At 43.0% G+C, this 17441-nt stretch overlaps 1 protein-coding gene across 8 annotated transcripts in view; it reads left to right on the top strand.

Moving 5' to 3' along the window:
* ATXN1 (ataxin 1) overlaps positions 1 to 17441 on the top strand; it is a 229461-nt gene that overhangs the window by 99150 nt on the left and 112870 nt on the right. Inside the window, exon 1 of one of the 8 annotated variants that reach the window (XM_074871437.1) lies at positions 14949 to 14969. The exons of the other annotated variants lie outside the window; for them this stretch is intronic. The gene's annotated coding sequence lies outside the window, so the exon portion shown is untranslated. Of the gene's footprint in view, positions 1 to 14948; positions 14970 to 17441 lie in introns of those variants that run through there. 8 annotated transcript variants of the gene reach the window in all.

The following is a 17441-nucleotide window of genomic DNA, read 5'->3' as shown; positions in this document are numbered from 1 at the left end:
CTAGTCCAACCATTAATCATGTAATCATGTAATAGTGAGGTGCTGTGAGCCCAATGCTCAGCTGGATGAGAAGGGGTGTCAAGCCATCTGTCCCTTATGATATATTTCATGTTCAGCCTTCTAAAGGAAGTAAAGGCAAAGGTGATGCTTTAGTCTGTTACCAGCTCCATAGATTCCTGTTAGGGTTTTTTGAGTTTTTGGTGTTAGCAAAAAACCATGGCCCATTCAGGTTATCAGCAGGAAGAAGGAGCAGCGGGATGGTAACCAGTGTCTGGAAGAGAAACGGAAAAGCCAAGCAACATGGGAAGGAGCTACAGGTTGAGGGTTGGGAAGATATAGGAGATGGGAGCTAAAGCATCAGTAAAGTGCGTATGGGGTAGCTTAAAATGTCAGGTAGGAAAAAATGAGAGAGGAGAGAGTGGAAGGTGCTGGCAGTGGATTTGAGGAGCAGGAGGCTCCTTAGTTTTATATAATACGTCAGCAGTGTAAAAGGCTGGAGTTTATTCTTGTTGATGAGCTGGTAAGAGCTCAGGCTTTTATATCTTACCTCTCTGGAAACAGAGTGGCTGCAGAGTGAAGAGAGCTGCCACAGCAGACCAGTTGTTGGAAAGGTCTCATCTTCTGTACTTCTTACACTGTCAAGGGAGTTGTAAGGCAATTGGAACATTAAGAGATGTACGCAATTCCTGTCCTAACCCTTGTCCCACCCCATCGTTTTGATTTTTCTTAACCTTAGATAGCTAATGCTCCAGTGGCAAAATACAAATACTATCATCCTTGCTGCTAGGAAAAGTGATGGTATTTTTAAGTGTATTTTAAAGGAATCTAATGGTGAGGTGCTTCAGGGCAAAGGTCTAATTTCTAGTTTGGTTGTTTAGATTTCCAGTTTATTCCTCCTTCTTCTCAGCTATGCTTGTGCAGGTTGTATTTCCGATAACGCAGAAGAAATAATGTCCAATTCTTTTGCTCTTTCCTTCTTTTTTCTTAAATTAACAAACGGTTTACTAGAAACATATTTTGAGAGGAAAAGGTTATTTTTCTTGGAATTTTTGTGATATCTGAGACTAAGGTATCTCACTAGCAATTAAGAAATACTTCTGTTTTTCATAACCATATTGTACTTATTTTGGGCCTATACATATATCTCCTTCCAATCTTTCTTATCTAGCAGCTTTTCATGAAATCCAGATTAATTTAATATTAGTTGCAAGTTGTTGCATAGTTATTCTAATCTTAGTTCTTTCCAAAAGAAAGGCAAATTACAGAAACAACCCTTGTGAGATACAAACTCCTAGATGATGATATCAATTTGCTTTTCACAGTTAGGCACAATAAATTACTTCTCATTGCAGGTGAAATTTGCTGCACTGACATGTTTCCTCCTCCACAGAACACAGTTGGGTTCTGAGACAGGGATAAAGAGCTAGCAGTCATGAAACTGAAGCAGCATTTAACTTTTTATTTAGCTTCATATTTATCTGCTTGATAAGCTACATGGTAAGCTGTATGGATGGGTTATTTTCCTATTGTATTTTAATTTCCTGTTACCTGTGAGGAATTTGCACTTAACTTTGTGATGAGCTTCTCCAGGGAGCATAATATTATAGTCCAAAAAAAAAAAAAAAAAAAGAGCCCAGAATCCTATAGGCCTTGCTTTTTCAAAATTCCTCATGTGAAAAAATAGAAGAAGAGCTTTTCTGCATAGGGAACGAGGAAAGAAGTCTCTTGAGTTGACTACATTTTTGACAAAGCAGATTTTATTTTTTATGGCCTGATTCAGTATTAGATTATTGCAGTCTCATTCCATCTTAATTTCATCAGTCAGTGGAGTTATTTCAGCATAAACCTGGCACAGGGGATGGCAGAGTTAGCCTCTCGGTGTGTAATTATTCTCTAGTCTGCAAGGGTAAAAAGTACTTTCTGGAGGCCAGCAGCACTGCCCTATTAAATCTCCTGCAAATGTGATCTGAGGCATTGAACACTTTGAACTTTAAGTACTTTAAACAAAACTTTGGAAGTAATTTTTTGTTATCACGGATACACCAAGGATTTATTACAAGAAAAAGGGAGTAATGCCCTTACCCTGTAATGAGCCCCACAGAGGCAAACCTTGCCTTGCTATTTACTCTGAAGGTTGTGAATTTGCCTGCCTCTTGGTGAGAGGTATACAGGAGTGGGCCTTACCAGAAAAACACAGTTATTATTAACTACCTTGCCCTAACCTGAAATAAAAAAACTCTTCGCTGAGGTGAGTTCATTGCACTCTCTTCTCTGATGTCACGCGTTTACTGACTTCTTGAGTTACATATGACCACTCTGTGTCTGTGGGTTTATAGGGAGAAGACAGAGTGATAGGCAGTAAATATCCACTGTATGTATCTGACAACAGAAGACAGAGAAGGTTGCCTGTCCTTCAGATTATGGAGTTACCCCCTGCAAAATCAAGTGTTTTAAAATCCAGCATTTTAAATGGCCAAATCAGTTCTTGCCCTTAGAGACGTTTCAGGACATGCAGCTGCAGTGTACATATTTGTAAGATTCAACATTTAATTTATGCTTTAGAAACCTCATATAATTTCCATGCTGGTGCTAGAGTCTTGTCTGCATTTCACAACTGTATCTGTTAAGGTCAGAGCTATCAAATCTGGTTAGTCCTGGCGTGATTTCCAGAGCAGGCAAGTTGCCTGCAACCCTCCACTTCACTTTAGTGGGCTTCTGGGTGCAGACAGCACTACTGTGAAGGGGGCCAGCTATGTAGGTCCCTAAGTAAGGATTGGTACCTAATTTAGTGTATCTAGGGGTGAAAATGTCAGCTTAGTATTATCTCTCTGTCTGACTCCTGTTCCATGTATTGCTCTTTGTATTTGAGACAGGAACTGTCATTCACTGTATGTCTGTACAGAAGCCAAGTAGGTCAGTGCTTCTAGGTACTACTGTATATTATATATCCCCCCATGGGTGAGTTATCACCTTCTGTTGAATGTTATTGTAGGTGTTTTTGCTGAAACATTTTAGTGGAACTCTGCTTGGGTTACCCTAGTCCGTAGGGCTGCTTGAGCCCTGTGTGAACAAAGGTGGGCAGAGAAAGCTCCATCTCTATAACAGGTTCCTGTAAGGGGGTGCGAGGGAGTTCCCTCTTCCTGAAGACTTGAGGCAGAAGAGGCACAATGGCAAAAGCAGACTCTGGGCCCAAACTGCATATAAATCTCCTCTACCCTAAGCTGATTTGTTCTTTGGTACAGCTTTCCTATCTTTCCTGAGCCTCTTTTGCTCAACTTCGCTCTTAACTGTCTCATCTTTATCCTCTTTTGCTTGGACCTTCACTCACTCTCCTATTCAGATGGTCTCTTCCTCACTGAATGCAGAGCCTCATGTTTCACTACCAGACCAGTTTCAGGGGAGCGGAAGACCCAAGGAATGTCCATTTGCGCATCTTCCACTGAGACGCAGTAGCTTGCTGCTTGCTTGTTCCGGGTCTGTTTCAAGGCAGAGGAAACTAAAATAGCTTGAAATATTTACCACCGTTGAAGGTGAACATGTGACTGCCTCAAACTGCATCGCCACCAAAAGCTTACAGAAATAACATGTGGTCTGCTGCCATCTGCTTACACCTCTTTCCTCCGTTGCTCTTGTCACTTCAGGCTGCTGTAAGCTCTTCAAAGCAAAGACCATCTTCTCTGTCTTTGCAAAGGGCGTGCCGCTGTGGCACCTTCTCCACCTCATCCTTTGCTTAGCTCTCAGTTTGCACTGTAATACAAATAATAGTAATAGAGTTGATAGTTTTATGATGTAGTCTTAATGGGGATGTGGGTTGAACCAAACAGGAGTTTCATTTTGCGGTATCTACCCAGTTGTAACCTAACATGAATTTGTGGATAACACTCAGATCTCAGGTATTGATCAATGATGTAATTGTCATCCTATAGTAGGACAGATGATGTAATTCTTACCCAGTTACTGAACGCAGTGACCTTGAGACGGATCAGATGGTTGAGCAGTGTAGATGGGTCACTGATTATAAAATGTCCTTGTTTTAAAACTAAGCTGTCATCTGTTAATTATTGGGGAGGAATAACTGTAACAAAATGCCAGCATGTCACAAAAGATACAGTGTTTATTGACTTTTACCAGCAGTTACATACTCTTGTTTTGACAGGTGACTTTTGATGGTTTTGCTGTTTTGTTACTTTGGCCGTCATTTCAATTTACATTGAGGTAGCATAAAAGCTGACTTTTGTGAGCCCAAGGAAAACATTTGTTTCTGATTACAAGTCATACATTTGAAAAAAAAAAAAAAAAAGAATAAAGGAGAGGTGGACGTGATATGAGAAATTCTGGTAGATGGATGGAAAATATATGGCACAGTTTTGCCAATGGGAAAGTCTAGTTTCCCCCGCCACCACTAGAGCTGGCTTGAATATACACTTGAACAAGAGGTAGCATCACTTTTCATTTGAATACTTAATTTTTTAAAAAAAAGTGATAAGCATCAACCAGCTTTTTCTTTTAGATAAACAGTAGGCAGAACTCAAGAAAGGTCATGTAGAAAAAAGGAGTAGAACCACTTGCTATGATTGCTAATAACATGGTTGAGAAAAAGGCATATTTTTATCTCAGTGGAAAGAGGCTCTGAGAGACCCCAGTGCAAGCATAAGAAACATTCAGTTATGAGAGGCAAGGATCCTGAAAAGAAAAAACAGAGAGGTTTGAAAAGACAAGTGGTTGAAGAGCTATTTTTGGTTCTACTGTTGGTATTTTATTCTTAAATACTAATGCATTTCTGGCCTAACATTTGCTGGTTTGTGTCAGAATTTTTTGGATTTTTTTGTTCCTTTCTCCTTAGTAAACTGACGCATTTGCAAGGTAAGTATTTAACTGAAGAACTTGCCAAAGACTTCTCTTCAAGCAGAACTTTACTGAAAGTAGTAGAAGAAATTAATCATTTCCATGAATTTGTGACCTAATAAGACTACAAAGGAGTGATCTGACTAATTACTGCAATTAATTGATCTCAGGAAATCATAGAGACATAGCACGGTTGGATTCTGTATTTTGCACTTTTCTTTGAGGCAGAAGTTTCTCCAGTAGCTTATGTTTGAAACTAATGAATATTATGGGCAAGAATTTATTTTTCTGAGTTCTGTGAGCATGTGCTTTGTATTGTTGAAATACATTTCCCTGTTTCTTTCAGGTCTTCTGTTTTCCTACAGTATTTGCTTATGGATAATGTTACCTAATGTCTAAGTGACTCCTAACATGTAAGACCTTATAGTCTGTTAAAAGCAGTTAAGATGTTAAAGTCTGTCCAGTTCTTTATGTGCAAAAGGCCTTGTGCTTGGAAATCCTTCATGCATGCCTTAGTGAGAATTTCAGGCTTCAGAGAGATGAAATAAGAACTTTGATGGAAGTGGTTCCTTCAACAGTATTTCTTTTCCAAGTGTGCAATAAATCTACATGTGGATAATTGAAATTGTGAGAAGATCATAAAAAGAAGGAAATTAATCCTGTAATGGCAAAGGAAACAGCAAATCTCTCACACACACTCTCTGCCCCAGGGATTAAGCATGTGTCTTCATTTTTAAGTAAGCTTCTGTAGTGAGGTGCACACAGTTAAAAAATTAAGTTTCTTTGTCAGGCAGAGGCTCTGGTTGCATGGGGAACCATTCTTCACTGCGCTGTGAGCCCAACTTCTGAGTGCTCTGCTCTCCTTTTTGATCTCATTCCCACAGCTTTGTATGAGATAGACAACTGCTCTTACCCCTGTTTTAGAATCGTAGAATCGTTTAGGTTGGAAAAGACCTTTAAGATCATCAAGTCCAACTGTTAACCAGCACTGGCAAGTCTACCAGTAAACCATGTCCTTAAGTGCCACATCTGGTGCTGATGACTTGGTTGTCCTGTACATGCCATGTCATGGTGTTCATAAGCTTACCCGGCACCGAGGTTGGACTGACAGGCCTGTAGTTCCCTGGATCCTCCTTCCTGCCCTTCTTGTAGATGGGTGTCACATTTGCTAACTTTCAGCCAACTGGGACCTCCCCAGTTTAGCCAGGACTGCTGATAAATGATTGAAAGTGGCTTGGTGAACACTTCTGCCAGCTCCCTTAGTACCCTTGGGTAGATCCCATCTGACCCCATAGACTTGTGTGTGTCTAAGCGGTCTAACCATTTCCCCTTGGATTATGGAGGCTTCATTCTGCTCCTCATCCCTCTCTTCGAGGTCAGGGGGCTGGGTACCCAGAGAACAACTGGTCTTAGTATTGAAGACTGAGACAAAGAAGACATTAAGTGCCTCAGCCTTTTCCTCATCCTTTGTCACTATGTTTTCCCCCACATCCAATAAAGGATGGAGATTCTCCTTAGCCCTCTTATTGTTGTGAATGTATTTATAGAGATGTTATGCTATCTTTTCCAGCAGTAGCCAGATTAAGTTCTAGTTGGACTTTGGCCCTTCTAATTTTCTCCCTGCATAACTTAATGACATCCTTGTAATCCTCCTCAGTGGCCTGCCCCTTCTTCCCAAGGTCATAAACTCTCCTTTTTTTCCCGAGTTGCAGCCAAAGCTCTCTGTTCAACCAGGCTGGTCCTCCTTGCTGGCTTGTCTTTTGGCACATAGGGACGGCCTGCTCCTGCACCTTTACGATTTCTTTCTTGAAGAATGTCCAGCCTCGCTGGACTGCTTTGCTCTTCAGGCCTGCCTCCCAAGGGACTCTGTCAACCAGCCTCCTAAACAGTCAAAATTCTGCCCTCTGGAAGTCCAAGGTAGCAGTTCTGCTGACCCCGGTCCTTACTTCTCCAAGAATCAAAAACTATCATTTTTGTGATCGCTGTGCCCAAGACAGCCTCCAGCCATCACCCACAAGTCCTTTGTTCACAAACAACAGGTCCAGTGGGGCACCTTCCCAAGTTGGCTCATTCACCAGCTGTGTCAGGAAGTTCTCTTCCACACAGTCCAGGAAAGTCTTAAGAGTGCTTCCTCTCTGCTGTATTGTATTTCCAGGACACATCTGTTAAGTTGAAATCCCTGATGAGAATATGGGCTAGCGACTGTGAGACTTCTCCCAGCTGCTCATAGAATATTTTGTCTGCCTCTTCGTACTGGTTGGGTCGTCTATAATAGACTCCCACCATGATATCTGCCTTGTTGGCCTTCCCCCTGATTCTTACCCATAAACACTCAATGTTTATCGTCACTATCATTAAGCTCTAGACAATCAAAACACTCCCTAACATACAGGACTACCCCGCCACCTCTCCTTCCTTGTTTATCCCTTCTGAAGAGTTTAGAGCCAACTATTGCAGCACTCCAGTTGTAAGAGTCATTCCACCAAGTTTCTGTCATGGCAACTATATCATAGTTATCCTGCTGCACAGCGGCTTCCACCTCCTGCTGTTTGTTACCCCTGCTTTGTGCGTTGGTGTAGATGCACTTCAGTTGGGCTACTGATCCCACCACCGTTTTCACAGGGGAAGCCCTAATTCCTATGTGACCATTCTCAGGTACTTCCGTGGTTTCTAACACATCAATAACCCTTGCATCTTTGCTACTGCATGGGTCTCCATCCCCTACCTCCACTGAGACAGCAGACTGAAGGACCTCGCTAGCACAACACCCCTCAAACATTGGTGTGCTGCCCCAAGGCTTATCTCTAGTGAGCCTGGCTTTATCCTTTCCCCCTTCAAATCTAGTTTAAAGCTCTTTTTTTCCAATGAGCCCTAGTAACTCATGTGCATAGATCATTTCCCCCCTTTGAGACAAGCATACCCTGTCTCTTGCCAGCAGGCCTGGTGCTGTGTAAACTGACCCTTGATCAAAAAACCCAAAATTCTGCTGGTGACACCAGGCTCAGAGCCATGTATTGATCTGCTGGCTCTTCCTGTTTCTTCCCTCATCATTCCCTGCAACAGGAAGGACAGAGGAGAACACTACTTTTGCTCCTGATCCCTTAACCAGTTGTACCAGGGCCCTGAAGTCTCTCTTGATTGCCCTCGGACTTTTTGTTGCAACTTCATTGCTGCCTACCTGAAAAATCAATAACGGATAATAATCTGAGGACCGTACCAGGGTAGGAAGCTTTCTCTTCACATCTTTAACCCAGGGCCTCAGGGAGGCAGCAGATTTCCCGAAGAAGTGGGTCAGGTCTGCATATTGGGCTTTCTGTTCCCTTCAGAAGGAAGTCTCCTGCGACAATGACCCATCTTTTTTTCTTTATGGAAGCAGCTTTGACGCAGGGCGTAGGCAGACGTAACCTCAGCAGTACCTCCAAGCTAGATGAACCATTGTCCTCTTTATTGTTCTGTTCCACTTGCAGAGCCTCATACCTATTATGCAAGGGCACCTGGGAAGGTGGGGCAGTCACAGAGGAGATGTGCCTGCTGTGCCAGGCAGGAACTTGTTGCCATTGCCCCCTGTCCCTTAAGTCACTGTCTTCATCTAGGCAGAGATAGGACAGGGAATCTCTGTATCATGCACCCTGTCTGCCTGTTGGGCCTGTCTTGGGGAAGGTCGGGTGCGTTCCAGTGGTCTATCTCTCTCTCACACTTCCTGATACTCCTCAACCTACTCACCTCCTCCTGGAGCTCTGTCACCAAGCGGAGGAGTTCCTCTACCTGTGTGTACCCCCCACAGGTGTGCTCACTCCTGCTGTCCGATACTGGCATACTTTTGCAGATGAGGTACAGAAAGACTGAAGGACAGGCTCGTAAGAGCTCAGTGATACTGAGATTTGACTTCATCAGTTTCCCAAATCCTGGGTAACTATTCTATCCCATAGGTCACCCTTCTGCTTGAATCCTTTCCCAGTGTTTTGTTTGGTGCCACTGTCACTCAGTTGCTCTCTCTGCTCTCTTTTTTTCCAGCGTGGTCACACCTTAGCTAACTCACATCCTTGACTAGAAGCATTTATGCACTCAGAGACAGTGGCATGTCACTGAACAGTTTCTGCCTCTAAAGTACTGCTTCAGAGAGTGAAATTTGCCCCGGGGCTGTGGAACAGACTTCAGTCTGTGTATCAGCTCCTAAAGTCCAGTTGTCTAACTTGCAGCACACCTTCTGCATTTAGCTTCTGCACTTGGTTGAATTGCTTTGTTGTTCCAAAACAAAATGGAGTGACAGTGCTTGTCCATGAAGCTTCAACTTAGGCAAACTCCTTTTTATTTTCTCCTTCTTTCTCTGTCTGCTACTGCCTTGCCTTCCAAGTTTAGATAGCAGTTGTTGGGAGACTCAAACCTTCAGATGACCCTTTACTTTAACTGTTTCTCTCTATTTCTCTCTCTTTGCTTGCTAGGATGTCATAAAAAATCCCAAACCTATAACAAAAACATGGGTAACAAATCAAGCTCTTTGTCTCAAATTTCTCTCCTCTCTCTACAGACTTTCAAAGCTGTTTTTACAGTGTGGAAGCAGAGCCTAAACCCTGGGCTGTTTTTCCTGACCAGGTAGTTGTGCATGGCTCTTCTCACCTGTGTTCCATGTATGAATGGTGACTCTGTTCTCCTTGTTCAAGCCTCTCTGAGTTAGCTGGGAGAGGGGAATTGCCCAGACCTGTCTCGTACCACATCCAGTGTGATCTCAAATTCAAGGATGCTTTTCCTAGATACTCACTCTGGCTCCAGGAAACCTCCCTTTTCTTCAGAGCCCTTTCGTCTCATGCCCTGCACCTGTCTCAGACATGTTGGGTAGGCTGTCCCTTAAGATTTCCTGTTCCAAACTTACTAAGTTTTAGGGTATATGTTGTGGCAAGTCCATAACCATCTGAACTGTAAATAATTGTGTTTCATAACATACAGGGAGGCACGTTCTCATCTGACATAAACTGCTGTAGCTCCTCAACCTAGAAAAACTCAAGTGGGTTTATACCAAAACACTATCTGGTCATTTATGATCATGGAAATCTTCTTCACACTCCTTGGTAGTCCATGTTTCTTTCATGCTGCACTTAGGAAACTGGGTCTCTCAAATGGAAACATGTATCCTCTGCTTCCTAACATTTTTCTTCATAAAACTGTAAAGAAGCCTGGACACAGTCCAGGTAATTCTGGGTTATTTTCTTGCCCTGAATTTCTTCACTAGTCAGTGAATTTTTTTCCACATCTGTTCACTGCTCTGCTAGCCAAAGGGGAACATTACAGGAACTTGCTGCGTAGTCTAGAGACTGATGAATTGTCAGGATGAGAGATGTGTATATCTGATTTTCCTGGAAGACTCAAAGGAAAATCAGGATGATTTTAAGGACATGGAGGGTGAGTTGTTATTGCTTACCTGCCTCAACTATTGACTTAAGTGCCTGACACTGAGGGATGTAGATGTTATTAGGTAGGGTATCCAAAACTCATGTGAATCAGAATTAACTCCAGTATGCCCCATGAAATAAAAGTCAGGCCATACATATCTATGTCTTGTCTTGTGATCTGAACAGTTACTTTTTTTCAGAAAATAAGCATATCTTTGGACTTGGTTTGCTCATTCTTGCTGCAGTTCTGCTTGGAAGTGAGAGGATTTGGGTGAACCCGTTGCTTAGCCTGGCATTTGCACCAGGTTGCAGCTACATTCCCTTGTACTGCGTTATTCTTTCTCTAGTCAAGATATGTTCACCAGATGGAGGAATGGACCTCTCCAGCCGGAGACCTCACTGTGAGATTGTTTGGTAGAACACTCTTGGTTTGGCTTAGTTTCATTTTATCTCCAATTGAAGGAAGGTTTTTGTTTTCCTTGCTGCTTCTTCGGTCTTGCCTAACACTTAGGGTTACCGGGAAGGCCTGGTAACCTGTGCTGCATGGATTTTGGTTCTTCCCACATATATTACCTGTCCAGTGGAGGAAAAAGTTCAGCTTGGTCCACATAATAGGCCTATATAATGGGTGAATGCAGAAGACAGGAAAATAATGTTTGCAGAGCTTGTTTGTTTGATTCAGATGGGTGAGAGCCAGGAAGTCCAACTTAATACAGTAGTCAGCTACTTAGAGCTGTGTCTAGATGGGATAAAAAAAATGCACAGGCTTTCTTTATACTACAGCTCTCATCATGGTTACACAGATATGGCAGTAACGCTTCATACTCTCCCAGTGTAGATATAGTCTATTATGGGCAGTAAAAGTCAGGTATTTCTGTATTTACTGCTAGAAATGGGTAGGTTTTGTGATGTTTGGAGACACCTGAACAAGACAAAGTTTGTGTCATGCAGTATGATGGAGCTTAGATCCCTGACTTTTATCTTAAGAGGCTTTCAGAAAGTCTCAGCAGTGCTTTAAGACCCTCTGAAGACCTGTTCCCAGCTCCCTGGTTTCCAGTGGAGGGCCTGAGAGATCAGCCCATCTGTAGCTCCACTGACCCCTGCATTTGGAGGCTGCCTGGCTGCTTCTCCTTAAGGCTCTTCTGGTTTTTAAATCATTCCTGCCACCACATGCTTCGCATCTTGTTGTGGGGAGGAGAATAAGTAGTAAGCACCAAGGCCCGCAAGTGAAGTTTGTCCTCATAGGAAGGTCCCATCCTACAAAGGGAAAGATCCCATGTAAGCAGGACCTGTTTTGAATTTTTCTTTCTTCCTCTGCTTGTACATCTTTCTTATAATCTAAGAGGTCTATTATCAGTCTTGAAAGGATGCTCTGCAAAGCACAAATTTGAAATGTTTCATGAGAGAATCTGTCTGCCTACCTCTCTTTCAATAAAATAGAAAGTTAGACCTTTTTCCTCTATTTCAGAGTGTTACATGAGGAGAAAGTGACTTTAGAACTCCTCTCTCTGTTATGCCATAAAACTGGGTGGCAGTCACCTTTGGAAAAAAATTTTTCATACCGTGTTGCTATTTTCTTCTGAGGCTCAGCAGCAGTGGTGGTTCCCTCTGCAGAGGGTTCAGGAGTGCAACTGGCACCCTAGAAAATGAAAAACACTTGAGTCATTTGCATAGTGGATCAGAATCCAGCTTGCCTGGCTGCCAGAGCAAAGAGCACAAACTTTCACATTTGAGTCATCTACTGAAAAGCTGTGTATTTTTATGAAGAAAAAACTAAATGTTTGCTTTAAGGTAATTTTATTTGCTTTCTTGTAGCTGAATCATCTCATGCTTAGATGGTGAAGGTTATGTATCAACAGGATTTTCTTGCTGTCTTTGTGTCTGCTGAACTACCATGATCAGAGTTTGACCTTACTTCCAGTTGTAAGAACAATTGTTTGATTCTGGAGTGAGTATCAATGTTTGTGTCTATAGAAACCAATCAACACTTCCACCTCACTTTTGTAAATAGGCTGTGACTGTGACACTTGGATTTCCTGTCTCTTGCATATCTGAATCAAAAAATCTGCACACAACGATGTCTTGTCTTTCATGTTCACCATCTGTTGCCTCGTTAATAGGCATCATCTTTATTACAGTCTGTATTTCTCCTGTTGAGATATGTCCAGACATCACTGGAGCCTATAATCTTCTTTCATTTTTATTCTACATCATGGATTTGTTTAAGGGACTTTCTCAGTAATAACTGTAGGGAATAGCAAATAATGTAAGAAATCTGGCTGAACTGCCTACAATCAGCATTGCACAACATTTAGTATTTTTCCAGGATAACCTTTTAAAGTGACATTTTTCCAAACTCAGTGGCAGTTTTCATGTTGATTTTTCTTCCTTTTTACATTTCAGCATGAATGATTCAGGTTGTCTTGAGAACAAGACACACAACCCTGCATTTTTGTACCTTTTTTTTTAAATAGGCCAGCTGTTTCATTGAGTAGCTGTGTAGCACATTCACATTTGGGGGTGGATATTTGAAATTTGGGTGTAGAGTTGCCCCAGTGTTAGGGATGTACCTTCTCATTTGCAGGAAAATTTTTCCGTAATCATTCAGTTTATAAACTCTGAAATGTCTCATTTTGTACCTACACAGCAGGAGCTCGTTAGGTAGTGCTGCACTGAACATACTGTATTTTAAAGCTGAAGGACTTGCTTTGATATTGCTACATCTGTCTCCCAGGGAGTCCTGTGGTCCTAGGCATAGGAAGCAAGAGGAAGGAGATTGTCCTTCCATGTTTTCAGCAAAGCTGTTGGTTGTCCAGACAGGGTGGAGCAGAAAGAAGGGATGGAGAGAGAACACAAGCTATGGGAGATGTGTTCAGGAGAAGTGTTGGGGAACATGGGACTGTCTGAACAAGGAGATGTGAGGGCGGTTATGGCTGCAAGCACCAAGTGTGGGGACAGCATTTTGGAGCTGGTGTGACTGTCAGGGCTGGATTGTGTGATGGGATTGGGATTAAGATGAGGACCCAGAAGGAAGCTGGGGTAAAGAGTCTGAGGAGGTAAGCAGCAGGACTGAAGCCACAGGAGAGAAGGTCAGAGGGAAATTTCTGTTCTGTACATTGGGATGGAGTTTGTGATTCCTGAGGCTGCCGTTGGGTGCTGCTTGTCCTCTCTAGTGTGAAGATACAAGACTGTTCTACCTCTGGTTGTTTGTTACAGTCCAAGTGCTTGATAGAGCATCGTAGCCCCACTGAGACAGCAAACTGAATTACGCAAGTGCTGTCCCTCTGCATCAGTGCAAAAACCCTAGTGTGAAACCACACAGTTTAGCTTAAACTGCTGCTAAGTCTGTTCAAAGTGACTAACTTCATACTGAAGTGGATGAGGAGCATTCATGCTGTTTCTTCAAGCAGCTCAGTGGTGGAGAAGCAATCTCCAACAAGAGGATGCAACACGTGTCTTGCTGGCAGCAGTACCTCGTGTGAATGCATCTCTTTCCACCTGTTCATACCCCTTATTCTTGCTGTCCCTGTGGTGTGTCTTAATCCTGCGGTTTTGGTTCACATGAGGTCCAGTCATCTGTTTCCGCTTGCAGTTACCTCAGTGCCTTCAATGGAAAAGGTCTGTTTGTTTGCATTTAAAAGTTTCAGTCCTGGTAATGATTCTGACCTGTAGCTACATGCAATGTCCTCTCTTGGGTCTGCCTGTGTCAACACAAGCTTCCACATGCTCACTGAACCTCCTCTTAGAAATGACCCTCTTTGGTCTGCTCTGGGGTGGAGTGAGTGCTCCCCAGCTGGTTGGAGGCAAAACTGGGTTAGCATAGAAGAGTGTAGAGTAGTTTGTAACCGCTTCAGTTTATTTTCACCATAACGGATTACAAAACGCTTTTACACCAGACTGCTAGCACTTCTGAAGGGAGACAGTCATCACAGGAAGAGGGGCAGCTGGTGCCGAGCACATGTGGGAGGAAAACCTCATCAAGCAGCGTAGCAGGGTTTGGAAGGGACCTTTGTCCACAACCTCAGTGTCTTTGAGTCTCAGTTCTGTCTGTGTGATGGGGAAAAAGCCTTCTCACAGGGGTGTTGTGAACATGTGCTAATTTTAGTATATCAGGCAATTAGGTAATATGGTGACAGCCAGAAAATAACCTATGAGGAAGTAGCTTGTTCTGTCTTTGCAATGGGTTTAGGACCATTTTTAATAGTGAGAATGAAGCAAACTACCGAGTGTTGCTTATTCAGTAACACTAGCTCTACTATACCATGAATGGTACCATTTCCTGTGGAGAAAAAAACCCTGCGTGAGCGTAAAATGAAGAAAGAAGATGAAATGTTGCACAATTGATCGTATTTTTGGTATTTCCTTGTCTTTTAGTTCTTGACTTAAGATTTTTGACAGGTCTGTATATGTTTATATGTGTAATTAACTGTTTGCAACCAAGTTCACAGTTGCTTAGTACTTTCTGTCCAAAGATATTAAGCACTTTAAAGACAGCTTACAGGACGTTAAAGCATCTTACATTTCTGCCAGTATGCTTCTTTAAGCACATTTCTGTCTCCAAAAGCGTTCACCTCTGGTTGTGAAAAAAGACTGCAACTTTAACTGAAGGAGATAAGAGGGAAAATGTTTTCTAACTTACCTAGTCTTCTAAATCTGATAGAAAATCTTGTCTGGTCATTTTTTGCAGGTCTCTGATAAATCGTTCCCCTGCATTTGTAAGTCCTTGCATAGCAAAAGGTGAGTGAGAGATACAAAAAAAATATAGCTATGAAACCACAGATTTTGTCAGCAAGGAGACAGAGCTGAGTTAACTCTCATAACTAGGCTTAAATCACTTTGAAAATGACACTGTTTGAGATTATCTATGTCTCTTACTTGCACAGTCTTCTAGGAGTTGGGTGTCTTACTGGATAACAGAGGAAACAGGTACACTCATAAGTAAAAAATAAAATTATCAGAACACCTGTTGGTGACAAGCCAATGGCATCCTGGCTTGTATCAGAAATAGCGTGGCCAGCAGGGACAGGAAAGTGATCTTACCCCTGTACTCGGCACTGGTGAGGCCGCACCTCGATTACTGTGTTCAGTTTTGGGCCCCTCACTACAAAAAGGACATTGGATTACTCGAGCATGTCCAGAGAAGGGCAACGAAGCTGGTGAAGGGTCTGGAGCACAGGTCTTATGAGGAGTGGCTGAGGGAACTGGGGTTTAGTTTGAAGAGGAGGCTGAGGGGAGACCTCATCGCCCTCTACAGCTACCTGAAAGGAGGTTGCAGAGAGCTGGGGATGAGTTTCTTTAACGAAGTAATAAGCGATAGGACAAGAGGTAATGGCCTCAAGTTGTGCCAGGGAAGGTTTAGACTGGATATTAGGAAGCATTTCTTTACAGAACAGGTTGTTAGGCGTTGGAATGGGCTGCCCAGTGAGGTGGTGGAGTCCCCATCCCTGGAGGTGTTTAAGAGTTGGGTCGACATAGCGCTGAGGGATATGGTGTAGTTGGGAACTGTCAGTGCTAGGTTAATGGTTGGACTGGATGATCTTCCAGGTCCTTTCCAACCTAGATGATTCTGTGATTCTGTGACTTCCTAGGGTGCTAAGTATTGCTCCAGCTGATTTTGTTTGGATTTATGAGGATTCAGCAACTCTGAAAACCAAACACACGGACTCTAAGGTGCAGAAATAAATTGACATGTGAGAAAATGTTCGTCTCAGCAAGTTTGTTTGCCGCAGAGTAAGTGATGTGTGAACTCCCTCTATAAGAGCGACCCCTTAGTAACTGCTGTTGTGTGTGCTTTTAGGCCAGAGTGCCTTTTGGTAAACAAGAGGTGGCTTACCACCCTGCCTGGAAGGAGTTGCCTGTCTGCGTTTACTGGGGGCTGAGATCTGGTGTCTGGGCAGCTCCTGCAGAGCCTGTCAGCGTACCATAGGCATATGACCTTCCGTGCACCTGGCTGCCTTGTCAGCCTGTCTCCCCGCTCTTGCTCTAGCTTCACGAGATTGTTTCTGTCTGTAGTATAGCTAGAATAAGCACAGTGATGGGAAATGACTTTGGCCTTTTTTTTTTTTTTTTTCTTGAGGAGGTAAAAATCTTGCGCCTTGTCCAGGCAGTCTGATGTTTGAACAGTGCTGGGGCCTTTCTTGCTGGGGCCAGGGTGTTCAGTAGTTTGAGTGTGCATCTATTCTGTTTGTTTTATTCAGCCAGGGGCATATCACAGATCTATTTTTTGATCAGACAGCTTTCTTGTACTATAATAATTCAGAAGCAGCATTCAGACACTAGTTGTGTGAAATGCCTATTGCTCACTTCTGTCTACGTGGTTCTTGCCCTTGCCTTCCCTTAGGTACAGCTCTTACTGTGTGCAAGTTGTAAACTCCATGGAGCAGGTGCTGTCTCCTAATGTGTGTTTGTACAGCGCGTAGCACAGCAGGACCCAGGTTTTGTTGCAGTTTCCGAACATGCTGTAATGTAAGTAAGGGTACGCTGTCTTGCTGAGTAATTAGAATAGTTCACACTAGCTGAACTTGCAGAGTTTCATGCGTGCAGTCTGGTGAGGAAAGGGACTTTTCTGTCCAGGCTCAGAGGAGGCTTTGCAAATGTTCTGCAAGTCACAGAGGCAGCTGGCTGTTTGGGCCTGGACAAAGACATAATTTGGAAATAGCTTCAAAGTTTAGAGAAGGCCCTTCACATACTAAGCTCCCAGATGAGTTAAGTGGGGGAAGTTCACACCTCTCTTAGTGCCGTTGTTTCAGTCTGACAGGCTGCAGACTCAGCGAGAGTGCAGCATGCAGGTTTTCATAGTGAGAGCTTTTGTCGCTCCCAGAAGTGCTAGAAACTTAATTGCTTTCAAAGGCAAGCCTGGAATCTGGAGAACCCAGTACAACCTGCTGAGAGAACATAAATCACGAGATACTATCGGGTTTCTGTGCTTGGACTTGCGTGGAGTGAGTTTGCTTTGTGAGCGAATGCCTTTGGAATACACTGGTATGTGGGTTTTTTTGTTGATTCTTAGACATAGCAGTAATTGTTGTTGGCTTTGTTAACAGGCATCTATGTTCTGTTCTGTACTTACTGTTCATGTTTTCTAAAAAGTGTGCAGACAAAAGGAAATACTTGTTCTGCCTTGAAATTATGAAAGCATTTCTGCATTTAAATGGATTGACAGCCTTGAGCCAGGTGGTTACTGCCACTGTCCCTTCAAATAGGCATGGA

The sequence above is a fragment of the Strix uralensis genome, chromosome 1 (genome assembly GCF_047716275.1).
Source record: "Strix uralensis isolate ZFMK-TIS-50842 chromosome 1, bStrUra1, whole genome shotgun sequence".
Lineage (NCBI taxonomy): Eukaryota > Metazoa > Chordata > Aves > Strigiformes > Strigidae > Strix > Strix uralensis.
This window is presented reverse-complemented; position numbering and strand designations above follow the sequence as displayed.